At 52.4% G+C, this 16,837-nt stretch overlaps 1 long non-coding RNA gene across 10 annotated transcripts in view; it reads right to left on the minus strand.

Moving 5' to 3' along the window:
* The window catches only part of LOC112579692, a 235,781-nt gene that overhangs the window by 132,669 nt on the left and 86,275 nt on the right, over positions 1-16,837 (minus strand). Inside the window, exons 2-4 of one of the 10 annotated variants that reach the window (XR_006545372.2) lie at positions 13,212-13,409; positions 12,670-12,949; positions 11,277-11,552 (exon numbers count right to left, since the gene is read on the minus strand). The exons of 8 other annotated variants lie outside the window; for them this stretch is intronic. This is a non-coding gene — a long non-coding RNA (uncharacterized LOC112579692). Of the gene's footprint in view, positions 1-11,276; positions 11,553-12,669; positions 12,950-13,211; positions 13,410-16,837 lie in introns of those variants that run through there. One more of the 10 variants, XR_006545371.2, reaches the window with a different exon arrangement.

Here is a 16,837-nt window from a genome sequence, read left to right on the forward strand (position 1 = left end):
CCTCATGCCCATTAGTCGGCCGACTATCAAAAAAAGCAAACGTTGGTAAGGACATGGTGAAATTGAAACCCTTATATTCTGCTGGTGGGAATATAAAATGGTGTAGCCACTACAGAAAACAGTATGGTGGACTCCCCGGTGGTCCAGTGGTTAAGACTCTGCCTGACAATGCAGGGGATGTGGGTTCGATCCCCGGTTAGGGGAGATCCCACATGCAAGGAGTAACTAAACTCATGTGCCACAACTACTGAGCCTGTGCGCCCAGAGCCTGTGCTCTGCAGCAAGAAAAGCCACTGCAATGCGAAGCCCACACACCGCAACTAGAGAAAGCCCAGGCACAGCCACCAAGACCTAGCAACAGCCAAAAGTAAATAAATAAATAAATTCTTAAAAAAGCAGTGTGGGGGTTCCTCTCAAAGTTACAAATGGAACTATCATATGACACTAAACCTTGAGGACATTATGCTAAGTGAAATAAACCAGTTACAAACAGACAAATGCTCTTCAATTCCACTTATACAAGGTTCTTAGGGTAGTGAAATCCATGGGAACACAAAGCAGAATGCTTGTCGCCAGGGGCTGGAGGGAGTGGGGAACGGGGAATTGTTGCTTCATGAGTCCAGAGCTTCAGACTCACAAGATGAAAAATTCTGGAGAGGTGTTGCACAATAATACGATTACAATGAACACTACTGAACCCTACGCTTAAAAATGCTTAAGATGGCAATTTTATGTTATGTGTGTTTTACCATAATTAAAAATAAAAAATAATAATTGGGGCCAAAATTTGGGCAAGAAAAGGAACAATAACTCCGGCAAGCCTCATGTAAACAGTGCATCCATTTTCTGAGTGCCGTCACATTCTCCATCTGCTTGGAAGAGAAACTGAGCAGGAGTGAATATCTGGCCTTTCCTGGTGGCTCAGACAGTAAAGAATCCACCTGCAATCCAGGAGACCTGGGTTCAATCCCTGGGTCAGGAAGGTCCCCTGGAGGAGGGCATGGCAACCCACTCCAGTATTCTTGCCTGGAGAATCCCCATGGACAGAGGAGCCTGGCGGGCTACAGTCCATGGGGTCACAAAGAGCTGGACACACCTGAGAGACTTAGCACAGCACACAGGGAGACAAGCCCAGGAGGAGGGGTGCCCCACCCAAGATCTGAACACCATGAGTGGAGAGCTGGGTCCAGGGCTCAGCTTCCGACCCCCATGCCACACCTTTCCTCTCACAGTAAAGAGCCCTCCAGGCCCAAGAAGGTATAGGCATACACCTTGTCAGGATCTTAGGAGTTGGGGGTAGTGTTGGGGCGCCCAGGGGTTGGGCTGGAGGGGTGAGACCATGGTGTACACCCCATTATCACACCTGCAGCCTCCACACAGTCATTATATCAGTGCTCCTTTCAGTCTCAACAATGCAAGAATTTGGAAGACTTTTTATATATTCACCTCAACTACAAGGGACCAGAAAGCCAAGAAATAGAGTTGGATGGAATTTGGCAGAAAAAAGGAAGCAGCCCAGCTTCTTGGAGAGGAGAGTCCTCATGAGCATCACAGAAGGTTCCTCTGGCTATGAGCAGAAGACCCAAGGATGGAGGGGGACACTGCTGAGGAGGGGAGGGTCAGTAGGCCATGGACCCCAGGAACATCACATGCCTTCTCCTGGCTTCTCCCCTGCTCCCCTTTTCCATCTCACTCCTTGGCTTCTCCACATGGCACACAGGAAGACCTCTCAGGAAGAATCAGCTACGGGGTTCTCTTCTCCCTCTGAGCTTCCCCCAGGGTCCAGCCTTGAGTCAAGGCAAAGTCCAGACCAGCCTCCAGGGGCCTTCTCAGCCCATCCACCCATCTCAGCTTTGACCAGCCTCTCTTCTTCAACGCCCACCTCAACCCACAACTTGCCCCTCCCAGCACCGCATCCCTGTGGCTGGAAAACCCCCTCCCCTCACTGGTGAAGCCCTCCCCCCTCCTCCTCTAGAATCCCTTCCCCAGCTTCAGGGCCTTGTAGCCTGAAGACTTGTATACAACTCCCAGGTTCTCCACCTAGACGAGTCGTTTCACCTCTCAGAACCTCAACTTTCTCAGCTTCAAAATGGGACCCCACCTCCCCATTCAGAGAGTATTGTGAGGCTGCAGTGGGATGAGCATGAGAGGGACTTGTAGGTGGTGATCTCGTGTCTGATTCTACTGTGCCGCTCAGCACCCCTCTCCATTTACATACAAACCAGTTCTTTGCTTTTCCTCCGTGAAATTCTCCTCCATGAGAGGTACCATCACTCCCCTCCCCACTCACACTAGAGGTACGATGGACCAGAGGCAAACAAACACAGCAGGTGGTGGTGGGCAGAACCCAAAGCATCCCATGCCACCTGTTGTTTGCCTTTGGAAAATGACAACGATGTCTTCTCCAAAGACTTTCCTCTTGGGAGAATGTCATCAGTGCTGACGTTGGCATGAGTTAATCAACCCCTGGGCTTTTCTGTGAGTGAGGACACTGAGGGCCAAGTTCCCTGAGAACAGGGGTAGAAGGACACAACTCTCTACCCCAACACAGGTGCTCAACCATGTTGACAAGGAGCGAGAGTGGAGGAAGGAGGGAGGGAGCAGCCAGTCTTTACTCACCCCCAAGACTTTACGGCTCAGGTACAGTCTGAGAGTAGGGTGAGAGGTCAAGTGCAGACCAATACTAGGGCTGAGGTTAGAGTGAGGATAGTGTTTAAGATTCATCTCAAGGAAGGGATGAGAGTGTAACTGAACTTCAGATTTGTACTGGATTCAAGTCTGCATTCCAGTTAGAGTCCTAATTAAGGTGAACTCTAAACTGTACATTATGATCAGGTTATTGTTATTGGGTTAGGTTATTGTTAACAGTAAGACATGAGCTAAAATTCGTCTTAAAGTTAGGTATGCCTGCAAGTTCTGGGACTTGCAGTAGGGGTCAGTGCTATGGCCAGGTGTTCTGGAGATGACAGACCTGGCAAGCAACCAGCTGGAGAGATGAGGCCAGCCAGGCCGTGTGTGCTAGATGAGATGTGAGACCAGCACCATAGACAGCTCCGAGGAAAGCACCTTGGGACACAAGACACCTGAGACAGCCTAGCTGCCTTCCCCCACCATCCCTTCCATGACATCACAGCCTCTGAGCTGAGCCTCTCAGGGCCCATGAGTGACCCCTGAGAAAGCCAAGATAGCACTATAATCTCCAGGGAGTTTGGGCCTCTCATCTTAAGGTCTTTACCTTGCCTTCAGAATCATTCTCATCTCATCTATATCCCCCGGGCCCACAACCAAGATTCTAATTGGGAAATTTCTGGTTGAGGCCTTTACAAGATGATCGTTTTCCTAAAAATCAAAGTTTTTCAAATTCCACTCTTGACTGCCAGATTCACTCTACTTTGTATGACGTAACTCTTGTTCCTCTGATCCTCCTTCCCCATGGGGAAATCAGGGAGACACCCAGGCCTGTTCCTCTCATCTCTCTCCTCTCATCTTCCCCTCACCTCTTGAGCCCTGAGGAGTAGGATGGAGCACAGGTGAGGTCCTCAGGATGGAGCACAGGTGAGGCCCTCAGGATGATGCTCAGGTGAGGCCCTCAGGATGGTGCTCAGGTGAGGCCCTCAGGATGGTGCTCAGGTGAGGCCCTCAGGATGGAGCACAGGTGAGGCCCTCAGGATGGTGCTCAGGTGAGGCCCTCAGGATGGTGCTCAGGTGAGGCCCTCAGGATGGAGCACAGGTGAGGCCCTCAGGATGGAGCTCAGGTGAAAACGCACAGTACTGGGTGGACAGTCACCCAGAGGCAGTGCCCCCAGCCTTCCCTGGGGGACTGAGAGCTGCTCTTCCCAGATTGTCCACAGACACCCAGCATGAGCGGAGTAGACACAGGGCAGGGACCTGCTGAAGGACACCAGCGCTGAACAGGCTCAGCCCCAGGCCCTGCGAGGTCTGAGAGAAGACTCCCAAGGTCTTCCCCTCAGGCTACCAACTCAGCCCCAGAGAACCGGTGGAAGGTCACCAACATGCACTGAGCACCCACTGTGTGCCAGGCTACCTGCATTATCTCACCCAGTCATCAAATGAGCCCAGGGTAGGTTTGTAGGTGTGGCCATTCCCTTTCTACCCATGAAGAGACTGAAAGTGAAAAGTGAAAGTGTTAGTCAAGTCCAGCTCTTTGCGACCCCATGGACTGTAGCCCACCAGGCTTCTCTGTCCATGGAATTCTCCAGGCAAGCATACTGGAGTAGGTTGCCATTTCCTTCTCCAGGGGATCTTCCTGACCCAGGGATTGAACCCAGGTCTCCTGCATTGCAGACAGATTCTTTACCGTCTGAGCCAGCAGGGAGCATCTGAAGAGACTGAAGCTTACTGGCAGATAGCAGACCTGGGATTTGAACCTAGGTCTGTCTTGCCCTAAGTCTGTTGGCCCAAGTGTATACTTTTGTCCACCACATCATGAACTCTGGTTATTAAAGTGGACTTGAAATCAACTTGGGAGGCTCTCTCAGCCTTCATATCAGATGACATCACCACGTCACTGTGGCCTGGATCGCCACAGACATAGCCTTGTGTCCCCAGTGTCCTAAAGGCTGGGAAGAGGGGCCTTGTCCCCCTCAAGGGCCAGGAAGCCCCTGCAAGCTGCCTCCTGGAGGCCGCGGGTCTGTGGGACGCCAACCAGTTCTGCAGTTTCTTCTGTTCCCTTCCCTCCACTCCCCAGCCCGCCCTCCCCCCACCACAGGGCATCTTCAGGTAGAGCCTGAAATGACCCCCTAAGGAGGGGAAATGGGAACATCTGCATCTTCGAGCCCCTGTGAGCCCTGGGGATCCGCCCACCCCACCTCTTGGAGGTCATAGGTGGGAGGAGGGGGGATGTGGGGGAAGCACTAGGGGCAAAGGTGTGCCTGGAGAAGAGGAGGCACCAGCCTGGGGAGGCCCTGGGGAGCTGCGAGCCGAGCCTGGCTCCCCTCCTGTCCTTCTGTAGTAATTAACAGGCCTTTGTTCCTGTCCCTGATCGCGTCTGGCAGAGCCTTAATCATCCTCTTCCCTGCAATGAGCAGCCTTCTCATTAGGGCCTTAAGAACCTCTATTATAAACATGTAAATGGAACTCAACGAGGAGGGAAATATTTGACTGCTCCAGTTTCCTTTGTGCTGCTGCCAGCTTTGGGCTGCGCACGCCTGCGATTTCACTGCTCAGCAGCCCGGCGCCAGCATGTTGCCCCCACCGCCCTGTCACACCGCTCCATCTTCTCCTATCGGAATTTAATTACCTTCGCTGACAAATGTTTGGAGAACCTTTCTCCATCAATTGATTCTAAAGTCAGATTTTTATTCCGAGAGACTTAATGGCACTTGGGCTGTTGGGAGCCTGGAAACAGGTGGACCTGGGGCACAGGGAACTCTTTAACAATGAGGTTAGGAAGGGTCATCTCTGTTATTCCCCTGCCTCTGAGCAGGTTAATATCTCAGCCAGCCCAGCTAGACAGGAGTCTCTCTTCTTTAAGGTCTACAGAGAAGTGATTCCTGAGACTCCTGCTGGTCTGAACTAGAAGTTCTGCCTGAATTCTGCCTGAACCTTTTTTCCTTTTCATTTTTGTCCTTGATGAAAATGGAAGAGCCATGTTAGATAGAAAGCCTGCCCACTGCCTGTGGGATAAGCTGATGGTATGTATGATCAGCAGCCCTCCCAGGGTCATGATGGTGCTTCCCCATCACAGGCAGATCCAGTGCAGCTGTGGGTGAAGGGCCTCCTGAGCACGGAGAACCCTTCATGCTGAAGTCTTCATGTGCCTGAGTCCTCCATCCAGAGATATGGGAGATGCTCATCCCTACCTGCCCTCCTCTGAATCCCTTTTCCAATCCAAACCTCCATTCTGTTCAGTCTTCAAAACACATATCACTTCCCCTCCTCCACAAAGCTGTCCCACACCATTTCTCTCACCACTAACTTCAGAGTTTGTTCATTTAATGATGTCACCTGTGTGATGGGTCCCTGTTGACTCTTAGCTGGTCATATGTTTCCCCTATCTAGATAAATTACTCCAAAGTACTTCTCCTTTAGGGTGGAAACTGTCCACACAGATCTGAGCACAGTGCCTGGAACAGAGTAACATCAATAAAACAGACTCAAAGACATAAATACCAGTCTTATGGTTCAGTTCAATTCAGTTCAGTCGCTCAGTCGTGTCGACTCTTTGCAACCCCATGGACTGCAGCACACCAGGCTTCTCTGTCCATCACCAACTTCCGGAGCTTCCTCAAACTCATGTCCATCGAGTCGGTGATGCCATCCAACTATCCTCTGTCATCCCCTTCTCCTCCTCCTCCTGCCTTCAATCGTTCCCAGCTTCAGGGTCTTTTCCAGTGAGTCAGTTCTGGGCATCAGGTGGCCAAAGTATTGGAGTTTCAGCTTCAGCATCAGTCCTTCCAATGAATATTCAGGACTGATTTCCTTTAGGATTGACTGCTTTGATTTCTTTGCAGTCCAAGGGACTCTCAAGAGTCTTCTCCCAATATCACAGTTCAAAAGCATCAATTTTTTGGCACTCAGCTTTCTTTATAGTCCAATTCTCACGTCCATACATGACTATTGGAAAGCTTCCATAAGCCTCTTATTCTTCGTCAGAAGGTGGACAGAATGAAAGCCACAATCATAGAAAACTAACCAAACTGATCACATGGACCACAGCCTTGTCTAACTCAATGAAACCATGAGCTATGCCATGTAGGGCCACCCAAGACTGAGGGGTCATGGTGGAGAGTTCTGACAAAACGTGGTCCTCTGGAGAAGGGAATAGCAAACCACTTCAGCAGTCTTGCCTGGAGAACCCCATGAACAGTCTTACAGTTACCAAAGGAGAGAAGCAGCGAGAGATAAATTAGGAGTATGAAATTAACAGATACACACCAATGAAAAAAAGAGAGAAAACTAGGTTGCTGGGGCTGGCTGGTAGGTAGTTTTGTAGGTTGGTACATAGGTTAGAGGATTGCCAATTAATGGGGTGTGGGATGGGTTGCTGGAAAAGTAGTCTTGTTCATTGATTGGTTGATTGGCCAGTGAACTGATTTGCTGAGTTAGGGGAAGGTGGGAGAATGGGCATGTCAATTATTATCTTACTGCCTCTTAGCTTCAGATGACTCTTCAACACCCGAAGAGTCATAGCTGGACTCTGTGAATGTTTCTCCTTTACCAGCTTGCTCTCCATTAATGTGTTTTTTTTAATATTTTAAAATTTTATTTACTTATTTTTGACAGCACTGGTCTTCATTCCTAGCTGTGGCGAGCAGGGGCTAGTCTCCAGCTGTGCACGGCCTTCTCACTGCAGTGGCTTCTCTTGCTGTGGAGCACAGACTCTAGAGCGCGGGCTCAGTGGTTGTGGTGCATGGGCTTAGTTGCTCCGCAGCATGTGGGATCTTCCCAGATCAGGGATCGATCCCATGTACCTTGCATTGGCAGGCAGATTCGCAACCCCTGGACCACCAGGGAAGTCCTCTGTTAAGCTTTGTTAGTAGCAAGAGCAGAGACACTGCAGGAAGAAGGGGCTTCCCTTCCAGGCCCCTGCAGTGAGCCATCGACAACGTACCTTCCCTGAGCAACCCCAAAGGCAGCTTCCCAGGGAGTTCTGCCAGCATGGCACCTCGCCAAGTCTTCTGCCATCCCAGGGGCCTCGCCGTGACCTCCCTTAGCCCGGTGGTGACATCATCAGCCCTGGTTGTATGTAGGTGGTGTAGGTGGGGGAGGCTCTTCCGTGTTGGTTCCTTCCTTCAACCTCTGCCTCAGCCCCAGAGGCAGTGGCCACTCCCCACATCTGCTATTCCCTTGTTTCTTTAGAGTAAGCAAATCAGTCTCCTATTAAAACAGACAGTAGGTAACCCTTAGTAAGTCAGCCCCTATTCCAGTTAGTAATTCTCTATATCAAACCTTTCCTGTTCAATTACTGTGTAGCTTCTATCTTCAGATTGGACGGTGAAGTAATGGGTTGACTGGTGAGTTGGTTGATAGGCTAGTTAGTGGGGTGGTAGAATGGTGGAAGAGCAGCTTAGTTGGCAGACAGGTTGGTGGGTTTTCGGGTTGGTGGGTTGGTTGGTAGCTGCTTAGAGGGTTACCAGGGTGGTGTAATAGCACCAGGTACAGTAGGTGATGTGTTGGCTGGTGGTTCCTGGGTTGGTTAGTGAGGTAATGGCTTGACTGGCAAGTTGGCAGACTCTGGTGGCTGATGGGTTAGTTGGAGGGTTGGTGCTTTAGGACATGGCATTAGCACCACGTCATAGGAAAGGACAAGACCAGAGGAAGCCCTTATAGAGAGCCTCAGCCTCTATTTCTGCCCCACCCGCAAGGGCCCATCCTGCCCCCCAAACTGGAATCCTCACAGCTATGCCATGCCTACTGGACCACGTCCACTCACAGAAGCAGAGGCTGAGGAGGGGGCATCCGGGGAACGTGGAGAATGGCCCAAGAGGACAAGGTCAGGCTGGCCCTTTACCACGCATGCCCCTGCAGTCCCTGACAAGGCCTCCGAGGGACCACCTGACTACCCAGCACCCGTGGCCCCTTCCAGGAAAGGGATTAGAATGCCCTGTCCTTTAGGATGGATCTGTGCTTCTGCCCCATGAGATCTCCTGAGACGCTGACCCAGGCACAGACTTCCTTTAGGTGCTGGAGGACCCCCGGCCCCAGCAGCCTGGGAGTCTCTGCTGTTTCTTCCTCCTCCCTTCTGCCCACCAGGACCTCCGACCCCTGCCAGTCCCTGTCACCCTCCATCCTCAGCGCTCCCTCTGCCCCACGATCCCCCCACACCCCACCCTCCACCCACCCCCCGGCCTGGCCTTGAGGCTTGGACTGGAACTCAAAAGGCCTTGATTCCTCTTCACCGCTCCCCAGCCACCTCTCTGGACCCCACCCTAGTGACTCTTAGGTGGCCTGGCCCACACCCCAGCCAGAGGCACCAAGACATTTCTAAATTTTCTTCTAATATTTTGAAAATCAGAGAAAAGGAGATTTCAGAAGGAAATTGCTTTCTCCCCTGCTCAGCCCAGATGGGCTATTTTTTTCCTTGTCTTTTCCCCCACCACTTACAATCTCAATAAAAAATGAAATCATGTCTAAAGCTTTTCCCTGGGTCAGGGCCAGTCTCTAGCCCTCCTGAGCCTGGGAGGCACCAGAGAAGGCCATGCCCCAGCGGGCAGGGGGCAGGCACACCACTTCCAGTCCTGCGGACGGGCTCTATTCTAGCCACCCACTGCCCCTGAGCCCAGAGCCAAGCCCTGGGAGCTGCAGGAGGAGGGTGCATGGGGTCGCTCACACAGCAGCAGAGAGTGGGCTGGGTTGGGGCAAAGCTGTGAAGGGGAAGGTTCACTGTGACTCCTGAAGTCCCCTCCCCAGCCCCATCTGTAACCTCACACTCGGACCTGCCACCACCCCTGCCGGCCCCCTTCCCTCCCTCCTGGCCTCAGGTCAGGAGCAAAGCCTCTGATTCCTCACATCACTTCAAGAGTGATGGCCACCTGAGCCAGGCTCTGAAGGCCAGTATCCAAGCTGGGAGGCCAAGGTCCAGCCCAGCTCGGAAAGTCACTTCCCCTCTCGTGACCTGTCTTCTCCCCCAGAAGGGGCGTGGTGAACCCTGCGCTGCCGGCTCAGAATTGAGGGCAGCCTTGATGCAGCGATCTGTGACCAGCAGCTCGTAAAGTGACAGCCTCCTGTTTCTCGACCACGCAGGCCACGCCGCACACCACGCTGAGTGTCTTAAACACTTGGTTTTGTTTCATGTTCAAAAGAACCCTAGAGGGATTTCCCTGATGGTCCAGAGGCTAAGACTGCACACTCCCAATTCCTGGTCAGGAACTATTAATAGATCCCACATCTGCAACTAAGAGTTCACAAGCCACAACTAAAGAATCTGCATGTAGCAACTAAGACCCGGTGAAGCCAAATATTTAACAATAAATATTGGAAGGAAAAAAAAAGAAGCCCACATCTGGATCTGTTATCTCATCAAAAGAAAAAGAATCAAGGCTCAGAGAGGCTAGGGAGCTGCCCAAGGCCACACAGCAGACAAGGTGAAGCGTTAGACCTCAAGTCCCTGTTCTTAACTTTCACACGGTCTTGTCAGGTGCTATTTTGAGTTTCTTCATTGGAGCTTTGGAAGAACTAGCATTCAAAGAAATAAGCAGAGAAGGAATTTTAGGCTATGCATGTAAGAAAGAGATATAGGGGTGGGAAGAACCTTCTAGAGTGTCACAAATGATAATAATAGTGGCTACCACTTACTGAGTACTTACTGTATGCAGACATTCTGCTGAATTTTTAGGTAATCTTAATCTTTACAACAACTCTGTGAGAAGCCTTATCCCCAATGTGCAGATGCTAACACTGAGGCACAGAGAAGTTACTTAACTTGTTTAGAGGTACGTGACTATTAGCAGTGACCTCTTACAGCCTCAGCAATGGCACCAAGGAAGTTGCTACCCCTACTGAGGCTCCCCTTCTGAGACCACAGGGTATGTTAGGGGCAGGAGGCTAAGGGTCAGGGTGAGACCCTCCAAACAAGAGCCCACAGTGAGGGTGCCTTTGCCTCTGGTTTTCAGGCCAAAGTCCCCTTCTCTCTTGGTCACACCCCTGCCCAACCCCCAAGAGTCTAGTTAGTTGTTCAAAGCTGCAGTGATGATGGAGGGGAACTGTGGTTCAAGACTGAGAGACACGGGCACATCTGTGACCCATTGGCCAGCATCCCATCCCCCCAGCCAAAGCCTCCTCATCGTCCCCTGAATGTCCCCCACCTCTGGCCCTCTGTGCCAATTGCTCAAGCCCATCTATCCCTTCTCCTGTCCCCAAACTTCAGATGCAGAGGTCACGCCAGCCCCGGTGATGGTAAGAGGGGGCCAAGGACAAATGGTCCATGATTTGATCCCGGAATGAGGCTGTGAAGCCCAAGACTGGCCATCGGGGGCTGGGGAGGGGGAGTTTATCAGGAGACAGCAGGCTGGTGACAAAACACACCAGGGCCAAGGGATCACCGGGCTGTGGCTGAGCAGATCAGACTGACTCTTAAAGAGGGCCTGTCAGGAGGGCTGGCAGGCGGGACCCTCCTCCAGCACAGGAGGTTTGTCACTTCAGCTTCCTCCCTCTGGGGAGTCCTGTCTCTTCTTGGCCCCCTCTCTCCAGGGAGAGCCAGCGCCCCGCCCCCGCCACCCCACACACACACACATATGCGCACTCATCCCTAAGCAGTAATCTATGTACATCTTGCTGCCAAAAGAGTCTGAAGTAGTTTACAAGAATGCGTATAATAAGATTTAACATATAAATGATTTATTTCATCAAAGCGAAAGAGTAGCGGGGCCCCATCTTCAGCCATGCCAGTGAGAAGGCAGGTCCAGAAGGGACCGAAGGAAGCAGGCAGCAGAGCCACAGAGCTAGAGGTGAAGATGCCAGAGACAGAGAGCCAGAGAGGTGCAGAAGAGGGACCAGGAGGAAGCACTGGTCCCCAGCCAGCCACCTCCTGGTGTCCTGAGCCGGCCCACCAGACACCACACGGACCTGGGATGAACGTCCCTTTTCTGAATCTGAAAAGATCAGAAACAAGATTCAGGGAGAAGAAAAGTAGAATAACAAAGAGAGATCAAAGGGGCAGTTTTAGTACTCAGAAAATTCACAAACTTAGCTCTGGGCTTGGGGGCAGCCAAAGCAGAAAGGAAAACAGTAACAAGCCCCCCGGGAACCAGAAGATAAATACTCAACACTAGAAAACAAACATGCCCACCCAATTTGTCCCTTACCACTCCCACAACACCTTGGACAGGCCTGACACACGGTGGGTTCTCCATAAATACACTGAATAAGTGAATGAGTGAACATCAGTTTCTCAACACAGGCTAATGTTTTCCCAGCGCATAGGCCTAAGAGAAAAATTATCATCTGTGGGCCATCCTAAGTGGGCCATGGAATACTCTTGGGGGGAATGAATTCATTCCTTCACTCACTCATTCACTCATTCGTTTACCCACTTACTTGTTCATTCATCCATTCACTTAAATCATTTATTCACTGACACATTTGTTCATTTATGCACTCATTCATTCACTCACACATTCATTCATTGAGACTCCACAACATTTATTGAGCCCTTCCTAGGGAGCACTACTCTGAGACGAATCCGTGAATGAAATATTAGTGTTTCCTGCCCTCAGGGAGCTTTTACTGTGTGAGCGTGGATAACTGAGTAACCAGCATGTTAGACGCTGGGGGGGGAAATTCAAAGTACATTGTTGAGGGGTGGGGCTGAGTGACACTTCGGCAGAGACCTGAAGGGGGTGACAGTGAGCCAGGAGGACACTTGGGTAAGAAAAGGCACAGAGGCCCCGGGGAGCCTGCCGGCCTGCGTGGTCAGGCCGCTGGCACAGGTGAGCCAGGCACGGCCAGGTGGGCTCACAGCAGCTGTGCTGAGCACAGACTGCAAGGGACACAGGAGGGAGTGGAGACCAGGTGGAGGGGCATGGGCAGGGTGGCAGCTAACAGTCAAAGAGCCTGGATTTCAGCAGTATTGGGGGGCTTCGGGGGCAGGCACTCCTGAAGGATCAGGTATGGGGGGTGAGGAAAGGAGGGGAGTGGGACGCCCCACCTGGCCCTCATGGAGGGAGGGGGAGTTTGGTGCCAGACGCAGCAATTCCCCCAGGGCCTGACCTCACCACAGTCCCAACACAGAAATGAAGAGCTGGCCACCAGCCTGAGAAAGGACCACAGTCTGCCCAAAGTCCTCCTGAGAGTAACTGCTTCCATCCCGGCTCCACACTCTGCCAGGACCCCCCAGGCAGAGCGCAGTGCATTCCTCTGTGACCTCAGGTGGACGAGATGAGACGGGCTGGGGGCTGGCCAGAGGGATGTGTGCTCCTGAACACCCACGCTGCTTCCTTTATCCACCTGCCTAGGCCTGGGAGGTGGAAAAAAACCAATGACACCTGGTCTAGGAGGAAAATGAAGAAAGAAAAGATGAGGTAGAAATAGGAGCACTTGCTGTGTGCCAGGATCTGTGCCAGGCTCAGCCCTCATCCCCCATCCTGACAGCCACCCAGCCACACAGGGACAAGACTGTCATGCCAGCTGCAGCGCCCCTCCTCCCACACACACACCCCAGGACACGTCTCCCTCGACCCCATGGGGCCCTGAGCCAGACGCTCCCTCCAGGCCTGGCCCCTCTGCCAGCGCCACCTCTCCAGTTCACTTACTCAGAAGGATTTCTTGCGCAGACTCTGGAGTCCACGATGGCACAGCGGGCAAGCTGAAGGAAGTGTGGACATCTTTGATGACGCCCTGGGTCAGGCCAGCGTGGCCCGGCTCTCCGGGTCCTAGAGCCAGTGAGAAGCAGGGAGGAGGGAGCGGGATGCTGGCAGGCGAAGCAAGGATGAAATATTGATGCTCGCATCCTGGTAAAGCAGAGAACGCCGCTTGTCCATGAATAAAAGATGGGCCAGAGGAGCAGGCCGGGCAGCAGATTAATTAATCTAAGTGAGCGCTCTGCCTTGTGCCATGAGGGAGGGGGCGGCGGAGTAAAGAGCCCCGCAGTCCCGGGGAGGGGGGTCAGCAGAAGTCCTCTGTGCCAGGCAGGCAGCTGGTTTTAGCAAGGACACGAGTAGAGCATCCATGCCAGGCCCAGATGGGCAGGGAGAGGGACAGAAGCAACCGGACCATCCAGCACCGGCCTGGCCTCTCTGCCCCACACCCGCAGGGGACCACGAGAGAAGGCAGCTTCCAGGGCAGGTGTGGGGTCTCTGAGGTTGGTTGTGGGGGAGAACCTGGGACTCCTTGGTCTTTCCTGCTGCCTCAGTTTCTTCCTCGGGGAAGGGAGGGAAAAGGTCAGAGGCAGGAGGTCTTAAGATTTGGCAGAGAAAGTTGGGCCCAGGCTGGCATCGCTCCGAGAGAGGTGGGCAGGGATGGAGCACCGTGAGGTCTAAGGCCGGGGAAAGGGTCGGACGGAGCTATAGCTGTAACCGCCCTTGGAAATGCTACACCCAAGATCCCCACAGCTTCTTGCCTTCAACATAAGTGGAAAATGTGTCCATAGAGTGAGGGGCTTACACCTTCTCTGAGGTGGCAGCAGTGGTTTTACCAGGGATGGCGCTCATGACCTCCGCTTGTATTTGCCTTCCTGTTTGTGGCTCTTGATAGCTTATGTTTCCTAAAGGTTACACCAGGACTTTGTGGGAAGGGTGGCAATGTCCTTCATTACAGTCCTCACCCCAGGGTCCTGCAGGAGAACGTTCCTTCCGGGATCTGAAGTGCCCTAACGACACCCCCAGGAGGAGCTCTCCAGCCTGACGGCGGCTCCTCTCCCAGCCCTACCAGCCTCAGTGGAACCAGGGTGCCTCTTGCTGGGGTCGTCACCCTGGTCTGCTCTGTGTCTGCAGACAGCAGGACTGTCCCTGGAACTGTTCCCTGGGCAATTCATCATGAGCTGCCCGCTGACACCTCCTGTGCCCTGTCTCATATTTGTTATTTAAAATTTTTTTCACCTGGGTTTAGTCCTGTATCCTTCTGATCCCCATAGTGCCTCAAAGCTCTACACAGGCTCACCAGAGGCACATCACACAGATGTTAGAGTAAGTGAATGAAGCAATGGTCCACCCACCTTCCCTCATCCTGGTCTGATCTCCGTGCCTGGACCTCACACTCCTGCCTTTAAGACAGGAACTAGTCCTTACTGAGGGCACCTGTCTAAGTCAGCCCAGAACCAGGCAGGTGTTTTCCAAGCACCAAACCTTCCCCACCACGAGGCACGGCACATCTCTCCCATTGGACAGATGGTGAAACTGAGGCTCAGTTCTTGGCAAGGTCATCCCACTGGCAAGTGGTGGAGCCAGGAATGGGCCCTGATCTGAGCCTAGGGTCCTTGCTTGTGCCTCCACATGCTGATGGTGAGATGCAGCAGGAACGCAGAGCAGAGGGGACTTCGCTTCACCGCGGGCCCCCCACCCTTTCCCTCTTCCCACCCCACCCCCGTCCCCCGCCCCAGCAGCTGCTGAAGAGGGTGGGAGCTGGCTGGAGCCCAAGCGTCAAGGCTCTGGAACTGCTGGACAGGTCCCATGGCCGAAAGTAGAGAGGAGACAGGTGGAGAAACCCCACCCCTCTCCCAGGACCCCCGAATGATTCGCCAGGGTCTAACCACATCCACCCAGCTGCCAAAGCATGGCTGCCAGATCCTGACACCTCACCACCACCTGGGCCTGGAGCTGAGGTTGGACCAGGGCTGGTGATCCTCATCACACCGGAAATAATCACAGGTTCAGAGGAATCTTGACAGGAGACAAAAAACTGGCAGAAGACTGACCTGGGAGGCACATTCATTGTCACACTCATTTTACCAAGGAAACAGGGGCATCTAAGGGAGTGAATTTCTGGAGGGAAAAAAAAAGTGGCTGGGAAGCCAGGAGCTTGCCATTTCTGTGGTCACAGTGCCACCAGCTGGCAGTATCTGGCCTGGCTTGTAGGGGCTGTTCTTTTGCTTCAGGAATAACTTCCAGATCACTGGCATTTTTTCATTCATTCACAGATATTTATTCAGCACCTATCGTGTGACAGGCATTGTTTTAGGGGCTGAGTGAATAGTAGCGAACAAAACAGACTAAATTCCCTGCCCTTACAGTGCTTACATTCTAGTGGTAGAAACAGTAAACAAGGCCAACACATAAATATTTAGTGTTCTTCAGTCGCTCAGTCGTGTCCGACTCTTTGCGACCCCACGGACTGCAGCGCGCCAGGCTTCCCTGTCCATCACCATCTCCTGGAGTTTACTCAAACTCATGTTCACTGAGTCGGTGAAAATATACACCATGCTAGAATGGTGAGTATCAGGAGAAAAACAAATTAAGAAGCAGGTAGGAAGTGCCCTGGAGATTACGATTTTAGATAGAGTGGTCAGACATGACCCCTCTGAGGCAGTAACATTTTGAGTAAAGTCTGGAAGGAGATGAGGAAAGAGCCATGTAGATTTCTGGGCACGAACATTCCAGACAAGTGCAGAGGCCACACTGAGCCTGCAGAGTCTGGGGAACAGAAAAGACCAGTGAGGATTAAGTAGAGTATGCAGAGAATGGTAGGAGGTGAGACCAGATTCTGCAGGAGCTTGGAGGCCATTGCGATGGCGTTGACCTCACGAAGTGGGCTTCACTGCAAGTGTTGAGCTTAGGAATGGCACGACCCAGTTTCGCTTTTAAAAGGACCTCACTGGGCCCTGTGTGGAGTCAAGGGTGGAAACAGAGACACTGATGAGGAAGCCACTGCAACCTCCAATAGCAAGTGGCCCAGGGCTAGCTGAGGCAGTGGGAGGGGTGACAGGATTTGCTGGTGGGAGAGAGAGAAGCGCCATCTTTGACCCCAGGGTTTTGGCCTAAACTATAGAAAGAGTGGTATTGTCCTTACTGAGATGTGGGATTGGCCAGCTTGATGCGAGGAACTGGGAGCTTTGTTCGGAGCTTGTCCAGTCAGAATTGCCCATTAGACATCCAGGGGGAAGTTGGATAAGTGTCTTGAGCTCAAGGAAGAGTTCCTGCCTGGAGCTACAACAGAGTCATCAGCTCTTGCATGATATTAAAGTCAAAAGACTAGATGAGATCTAAGAGAATAGAAAGAAATGTGAGGGGCCAAGGTCTGAGCCCTGGACTAATGAGGTCAGGAAGATGCAGGGAAATGAAGAGGAGAAGGCGACGAGGAGAGGGAACCTGAACTCTAGAATCCTGGGACCCAAGCCAAGAGAGAGGAAGGGGTGGGCTAATCCCTGAAAGGGCTGAGAAGGGTCTACTGGACTCAGAAAGGCAGAGGGCACTGATGGCCTAGAGAAGAATGGTTCTGGAAACGG

This window comes from Bubalus bubalis, chromosome 16 (assembly GCF_019923935.1).
Source record: "Bubalus bubalis isolate 160015118507 breed Murrah chromosome 16, NDDB_SH_1, whole genome shotgun sequence".
Lineage (NCBI taxonomy): Eukaryota > Metazoa > Chordata > Mammalia > Artiodactyla > Bovidae > Bubalus > Bubalus bubalis.